The sequence below is a fragment of the Microtus ochrogaster genome, unplaced genomic scaffold, assembly GCF_000317375.1.
Source record: "Microtus ochrogaster isolate Prairie Vole_2 unplaced genomic scaffold, MicOch1.0 UNK155, whole genome shotgun sequence".
Classification (NCBI taxonomy): Eukaryota; Metazoa; Chordata; class Mammalia; order Rodentia; family Cricetidae; genus Microtus; species Microtus ochrogaster.
In genome coordinates this window covers 1,634-10,152 of record NW_004949253.1, presented here as the reverse complement: position 1 = coordinate 10,152, position 8,519 = coordinate 1,634, and the positions used below count along the sequence as shown (strand labels likewise).

Genomic DNA, 8,519 nt, shown 5'->3' with positions numbered 1-8,519 from the left:
TTTCATATAAAAATTTATTCAATGTCCACAATATGCTGATATATAAATATGTAGAAATAAAAACTGGCCTAAGACAGCATGAAGACAGACTTGTGTTTCCTGATATTGAGGTGGGAAATGGAAAGGCAGAGTGGGGAGTAAAAAGTGGTCATAGGGAGAACTTCAGAATGCAAACAATGGAGTACTGCAAATATAAATATGTACCCACAGCAAACACTGAGAGAAACACAGACAGAAACAAGAAACATCTCATTTGCAAAGGTCCTGGGTGATAGGACAGCATCTCCCAGAAGTGAGTAATATTCAGAGAAGTCTCAAGTGCTTCTGTAATAGGGAAGGAGTTCTGCTGAGAAGCAAGTGTGACTCTAGCCAAGACCCACCTAATGAAGAAGCCATGTCCAACAGAGACTGAAGGACAGACAGAGATAATACCTAGAAACACAGCTGTGTGTGCAGCTTTTAAATTTCACATTGATCCTAAAGAGACATGACAGTGTGGAAACACAACATTCCCTGTGCATATGGTGAAAAGGTAGCTATATAGTGTGGTGAATCCCTAACAAGAAAAATGTGTACACAGAGCTACTTTACTGCTTCAATTTCTATAACTGTCCTCAGAGTATATGATGTCTTATAACTGCTCTGAGTACTGCCTTCTGCCCAGGTCCAAACAGAGCGCCCGATATTGCAGGAAGATATGCAAAGAAGGCTTCTCTGTGCCCATAAATACTAGCCCTGCCCTGCCCCTGCAGCTCTGGCAGAGGAGACAAGCCCTGGATTCCCAAATCCTCCCTGTCAGGATTCAGCTCTGAACACAGGTCACACATCATGAACTTAAGGCTCACATTGGTTTTCTTTGTCCTTATTTTAAAAGGTACTTCACAAAGATGAGATGCTTTGTGTTGTGTGTATATGAGCAAGAGAAAAATAATGTCTTCTATGTCAGTTTTCTAACCAGAATTCTTTGTGTTTACAGGTGTCCAGTGTGAAGTGCAGTTGCTGGAGTCTGGCGGAGACTAAGTGCAGCCTGGAAAGTCCCTGAAACTCTCCTGTGCAGCCTCTGGATTCACCTTCAGTGATTATTACATGGACTGGGTCCGCAGGAAGGTACTGGAGTTGGTCGCAGATATTAATCCAAATGGTGATAGCACCTGGTATACCGACGCTGTGAAGGGCCGGTTCACAATCTCCAGAGACAATGCCAAGAACACCTGGAAATGAGCAGTCTGAGGTCTGAGGATACAGCCATGTATTACTGTACAAGAAACACAGTGAGTGAATGCTACTGTGAGCTCAGACACAAACCTCCCTGTGGGAACACAGAAGCAGCAGGGGGGTGCTGAGAGCACTTAGATATCTGGGTCACAGAAGAGCCTGCTCAGAGAAACAAGGAAGATTGGATTCTCTTTTTCGGTCTGGCTTACCTCACTCAGGATAGTGTTTTCTATTTCTGTCCATTTGCATGCAAAATTCAAGAAGTCATTGTTTTTTACTGCTGAGTAGTACTCTAATATGTATGTATTCCATACTTTCTTCATCCATTCTTCCATTGAAGGGCTTCTAGGTTGTTTCCAGGCTCTGGCTATTACAAACAATGCTGCTATGAACATAGTTGAGCATATACTTTTGTTGTATGATAAGGCATATCTTGGGTATATTCCCAAGAGTGGTATTGCTGGGTCCAGGGATAGGTTGATCCCGAATTTCCTGAGAAACCACCACACTGCTTTCAAAGTGGACCCCAAAAATAGGAACATGGGATGTACTCATTCATAATTAGTTTCTAGCCATAAATAAAGGACATTGAGCCTATAATTAGTGATCCTAGAGAAGCTAAATAAGAAGGTGAACCCACAGAAAAACATATAGTCATCCTCCTAGATATTAACCTTCATCTGGCGATAAAAGGAGACAGAGACAGATTCCCACATTGGAGCACCGGACTGAAATCTCAAGGTCCAAATCAGGAGCAGAAGGAGAGAGAGCACGAGCAAGGAACTCAGGACCGCAAGGGGTGCACCCACACACTGAGACAATGGGGATGCTCTATCGGGAACTCACCAAGGCCAGGTGGACTGGGTCTGAAAAAGCATGGGATAAATCCGGACTCACTGAACATAGCGGACAATGAGGACTGCTGAGAAGTCAAGAACAATGGCACTGGGTTTTTGATCCTACTGCACATACTGGCTTTGTGGGAGCCTAGGCAGTTTGGATGCTCACCTTACTAGACCTGGAAGGAGGTGGGAGGTCCTTGGACTTCCCACAGGTCAGGGAACCCTGACTGCTCTTTGGGCTGATGAGGGAGGGGGAGGTGATTGGGGGAGGGGGAGAAAATTGGAGGCAGTGGCGGGGAGGAGGCAGAAATCTTAAATACAGAAATAAATAAATAAATAAATAAATAATAGAATTTACTCTACAAATATAGAGTGTAGTAATCTTTGAATGTCTAAATGGTTAATCGAATTTCTATGTCCTGTTGTGATGTGTGTGATTATTTACTAGTGTTTCTCCCGGCTTCTCTTTATCTCTCTGTCTACCTGACTCTGTCTCAGTCTCTCTCAGTCTCCTTCTTTCTCACTCTCTTTCTCTCTCATCCTCTGCGTGTGTGTGTGTGTGTGAGTGTGTGTGTGTGTGTGTGTGTGTGTGTGTGTGCTGACATATGATGCATTTCTCTAACAATCTGCACCACTTGTTTTGAGTCAAATTGTATCACTGGGCCTTGAGCTCAAGGACTGAACAGTCTGGTTGTCCAGTGAGTCCCAGTCACTGTTCTGTCTCCATTTTCCCTATATGGTATACCTGGTTGTCTCTCACACCCGTTGATTTTTTTTCTTTTTCTTTCGTTCTTTTCTTTTCTTTTTTGTAATGAATTCTTCTTAGTTCTGTATTTAGAACCCACTGAATGGCTCTTGTGGGGCAAAAACTTGATTTTCACAGCCCTGTTATAGTTGCTTTTTAAATTTAGGGTGTGCTTTTACGTAAACAAAGTGCGGCTCATCACAAAGGATAAAAGTGATCCTGTGTAGAGGCCAATATCTTTCCCTGAAGATGACAAAGAAGATTGTAAATGCTAGAAGATGCAGGCAGCTCAGAAACACATGAGTCTAGAGGACCCTGTGCCATCTGTTTGTCTCCATGAGTACGACACTACACCCACAGAAGTGTATACCTCTAATTTAAAACTTTGTGTTTTTTAAAAGATTCACATTCAATGCTGTGATTTAGCTCAAAGGTCTAGTTTTGTGTTGTTTATATGAGGCCGTGATTCAAACGGTAATATTTCAAGTTATATTTATCATATTTAATAATAAATACTGTGTTGGGAAGCATCATTACTCCCTGTTGAAGATTATAATATGCTTTTTGTCAATCAAGAGAACAGTTTATTTTTCCAGAAAAGCTTATTTCTCTCATAACTCTAAGTTCTGAGTCAGGGTGTCAACAGAGAGCTCAGGGAACCCACAGTGGAGAGATGATGTCCTCATGAGCATGCATTGTTCTGCCCTGCTTCCTCTGATTGGGTTGCTTCACCTTGACTAGTGTATGTGAGCATAAGAGGTAGCATAAGGATAACATTTCTAATAACAACAGAAATGGATCTTAAACTCAAAAGAGTTAGTTGCCTGTAACCAATTATATGAGTGCCATTTATCCAAGGGAAAAAAATGAGACCAAGTGTTGTAGGAGTGGAGGAAAAGGGTTGCCTGTGCTGTGGAAATGGGAATGTGGTTCTATTAAGACTTTATGAAAACTGTGGGGTTCCTCAGTGAATTACACAAGAACATGTGACCCTGCAATGACATTCTGGATGAGCAGAAAAAGAAGTAGATTTGGTGCAGGAAAGCAGGAAAGAAGAGAGAAGAGAAAAAGAAAAGACTTGAGTGTAGGAGAGACCAGAATGGTCAAAGGACTAAGAGAAAGAGGAGAGAGGGTAGTGGGATGCATCAATGTAACCACAGCACATTATAACTGAGTGTGGACATTTGTTTTTAAGTAGAATGAATGACATACGTGGAAAATGAATATTAACAGTTTGTTAATATACAGATACCCATCTGCTCTTGTATGTGTGTTTTTGTAAAGGATTGCCTCTGTTGTTTCATGTTTCTGTGTGTATATATGTCTCGGTGTCTGGGTGCTTGCTTCAGAGATGCATACATTCTCATCATCTATAAAGAGTTTACATTGTGGAGGTTACCACAGCAGCATCTCACCACAGACACCTGCTCAGGGGTGAGGTGAGAATGAGGCTTGGATTCAGGGTTTGTCTTCAGGCTCAGGGCCTCCCTTACACTGAGCACACTTCTGAAGACATTCCAGTTCCCATTCTTCCTTAAGATCCCAGTGACTCCCAAAGCACCAGAGGCAGAGAACACAGCTTAGCAGGACCTGTCTTCCTCTTTTTGATGTGTGGCAGACAATTTAACTCATATGTGCAGTCTGCTCTCATTTTTACCTTTTATTCAGGTGTGTGATTTGAACATGAGTAGTGAGATTCCAGCATATGCTGTGGTTCAACTACACAGTAGTCTTGAAAAGGTCATGGAGTCCAGACTCAAAATAGGAGTCACCAGCTGAGGGAGAAGTTTCCGTTTACTTCTTCTTGTCCTCTTCACTTTGTTTTCTTTGTTCCTTTTGATTTATCCTCCCAATTCCATACTACTATGTTATTTACAATGGAGCATATGTACTGACAATATTTATGCTTTACAAACTAGTTCTCCTGGCTTTTCCCTTTGGAGGTGTTGACTGAATTAATGTGAATTTTTCAAATGTTAGCCAAACTTCCTGGCATTTCTATTGTTTTATATCTGCAGCACAGCATCTGCATCTAATCCTATCTCTTCCTCAGCTGTTGCCTGCACCTCTGCAGCCACCACTGTTACTGCTGTGCTGCTGTTGCCATGGATTAGTGAAGCTTTTGCCTCCCATAGCTATTGACTCAGTATGGGGTCATGTATGGAAGTAGATGTTGTTTTGACTAATTCTATGTCTTTTTACTTTACTAATAAAGACTCAGGAGCCCTGTGAAATGCCAGAGTGAAAACCTGCTAGCACAAAGAGACAGAGAAAGCAAGAAAGCAACTGGGTGACTTTCTGCCATTGTCTCAAAAGAATGCTGTCTTCTACACCATCGAAAACTCCTTCAACCTGATGTTTTCCCTTCTACTTCATATGCCTCTCTCTCTGTCTCTCTGTCTTTCTGTCTCTCTGTCTCTCTCTCTCTCCTACTTTCCATCACTTTCCATAATTATTTTCACTCAATTGGTTTCTTGCTCTTCATATTGAATATGGTCATTTTTTTTTAAAATAACACAATCTTGCAGTCACAGTGTGGTCAAATATCCTCTTTTGTATCAATAAAAAGGAAATCTTTTATATCTCCCATAGTAAAACTATTTACAATAATGAAGCTATTTTGACAAGCATTTTAGAATGTCCAGCTTGGTTGCATTTGTCAGTTTTAGCAGTAAGTATTCCAGAGTTCAATGTTCTGTAAAATGTTAATGTCCGTTTCGTACAAATGCAGGGATCTGAAATTCCTGGGCAGTTTGTAGCCAAGAACTCATCTTTTTATGGTATTTGTCATCTTAGAGACACTATCACAATCTAGATGGATTCCTCATTGCAAAGCCCTGTCATTTTCTTGAAGACCACAAAGTTGTCCCTTATTTGCAAAGAGCCTGGTGATAGAAGAGGTTGTAGGTGGGTTGTACCACATGAGCAATTTACTCATTTTTCAGTACATTTTCCGTTTTTACATTAAGAATATTTATATCATGTTATACATTTTCCTGTGTTTTCCTCCCTTCTTCTCCTCACCACTTCTACCCACTATCAAGATGCTCATGCTCCCAATTTACTCAGGAAATCATGTCTTTTTTCTGCTTCTTCTGTGGATCCAAGTGTATCTCTCTTGGGGTCCTCATTGTCTAGGTTCTCTGAGCTTGAGGACTGTAGGATAATAATTCTTTGCTTTATGTCTAAAATCCATTTATGAGTAAATACATATTATATATGTCTGGGGCTACTTCACTCAGTATGGCTTTTTCTAGATCCATTCATTTGCCTGCAAATTTCAAAACGTCATTATTTTTTATTCATGCATAGTAAAAGATTGTGTAAAAGTACCACATTTTCTCTATCCATTTTTCAGTTGAGAGACATCTAGGTTGTTTCCAGGTTATGCCTATTATGAAAAATGCTGATACAAACATAGTTGAGCAAATGTCCTTGTGGTATGATTGAGCATATACCCAGAATTTGTATTGCTGGGTCTTGTCGTAAATTGTTTCCTAATTTTTTGAGATATTGCCATACTGATTTCCAAAGCACATGTACAAGTTTGGACTCCCACAAGCAATGAAGAGTGTTGCCCTTATCCCACATCCTATCTATCATAAGTTGTCATCAATATGTTTGATCTTGGCTATTCTGACTGGTGTAAGATGGATTCTTAGAATTATTTTGATTTGCATTTCTCTGATGGTTAAGGATGCTGAGCATTTCCTTAAGTCTCTTTCAGCCATTTGAGCTTCATATGTTCAGAGTTCCCTGTTTACATCTCTACCTGATTTTTTATTTCATTTTTGTCCTTTTGATGTTAAGTCTCTTGAGTTTTTCGTATATTTTGGAGATCAGTCCTCTGTCAGATCTGGGGTTGGTAAAGATATTTTTCCATTCTGTAGGGTGATATATTGTCTTATTGACCATGTCCTTTGCTTTTGAGAAGCTTCTCAGTTTCAGGCGGTCTCATTTATTAATTGTTGCTATCAGTGTCTGTGCTACTGAGTTTATAATTAGGAAGTGGTCTCCTATGACAATGTATTCAACTGTACTTCCCCCTTTCTCTTCTATGAGGTTCAGTGTGGCTGGTTTTATGTTTTAGTCTTTTATCCATTTGAACTTGACTTTTGTGCATGGCCATACATACAGGTCTATTTGGATTCTTCTACAGGTATCTAGTTATGCCAGCACCATTTATTGAATATGCTTTTTTCTATTTTATAGTTTTAGCTTATATATCAAAATTCAGGTGTTTGTAGCTCTGTAGATAGTTGATTCAACTCCATCAGTATTCCTATCTATTTTTAGGACAATATCAGGCTGTTTTCATTACTGTAGCTCTATAGCAGGATTTGAAAGCAGGGATGATGATGCCTCCGGAAGTTCCTTTATTGTACAGGATTCCATATGAAATTGAGTATTGTTCATTCAAGATCTGTGAAATTTTCCTGGGATTTTGATGGGGACTGCATTAAATTTATAGATTACTTTTGCTAAGATTACTATTTTTACTATGTTAATTTTACCTACCAAAGAACATGGAGGATATTTCAATGTTCTGCTGTCTTCCTCAGTTTCTTTTTGAAAAATTTTAAAGTTGTTGTCAAGCTTGTTTGCTTAGAGTTTCCACAAGATATTTTATGCTATTGGTGGCTATTGGGAAGGGTGATGTTTCTCTGATTTCTTTCTCAGCCCATTTATCATCTGTATAAAAAGAGCTACTGATTTTTGGAGTTAATCTTGTAACCTGTTACATTACTGAAGGTGTTTATGGGTTGTAGAGAGTTCCTTAGTAGAATTTTTGGGATCATTTATATAAACTATCATATCATCAGCAAATAGTGAAAGTTTGGCTTATTTTCCAACTTGTATCCACTTGATCTCATTTTGTTGTCCTATTGCTCTAGATAGAACTTGAAGTACTATATTTAATAGATATGGAGAGAGTGGACATCATTCTTTCTGATTTCAGTGGAACTGCTTTGAGTTTCTCTCAATTTAGTTTGGCATTTTCTGTTGGCTTGCTGTGTATTGTCTTTATTATGGTTAGGTATGCTTCTTGTATCCCAGCCTTCTCCAAGACTTTATCATCAAGGGTTGTTAAATTTATTGAAGACTTGTTCAGCAACTAATGAGATAATCATGTGAGTTTTATTCAGTGTTTATATGGTGGATTACATTGACAGATTTTCATATGTTGAACCATCCCTTCATCACTGGGATGAAGAATACTTAGTCACCGTGGATGATTTTTCTGATGTAGTCTTGGTTTGGTTGCCAGTGTTTAACTGGCTATTTTTGCATCAATGTTTATGAGTGAGATTGGTAAATTATTCTCTTTCTTAGTAGTATCTTTGTGTGGTTTGTATACCAGGGTAACTGGAGCATTGTAAAAAGAGTTTTACAATGTTCCTTCTCTTTCTATTGTGTGGAACAATTTAAGGAGTCTTGGTATTAGTTCTTCTTTGAAAATCTTGTAGCAATCTGAGCAGAAGCCATCTGGTCCTGGGTTTTTCCTTCATTTGGGAGATTTTTGATGTCTGTTTCTATTTCTTTAGCAGTAATAGATCTATTTAATTTGCTTGTCTGGTCTTGATTAATTTTGGTAAATGGTATTTATTCAGAAAATTGCTCATTTCCTTTAAGTTATACAATTGTGTGGAGTACAGGTTTTTGAAGTATGACTTGGTGATTATCTGGATTTCCTCTCTAGCTATTGTTTTTTGTTT

The 8,519-nt window shown here is 39.2% G+C and overlaps 1 pseudogene; it reads left to right on the top strand.

The window, feature by feature from the left end:
• Positions 1–828: 828 nt before the first annotated feature.
• On the top strand, positions 829–4,581 carry LOC113455832 (annotated as a pseudogene).
• Positions 4,582–8,519: the final 3,938 nt, after the last annotated feature.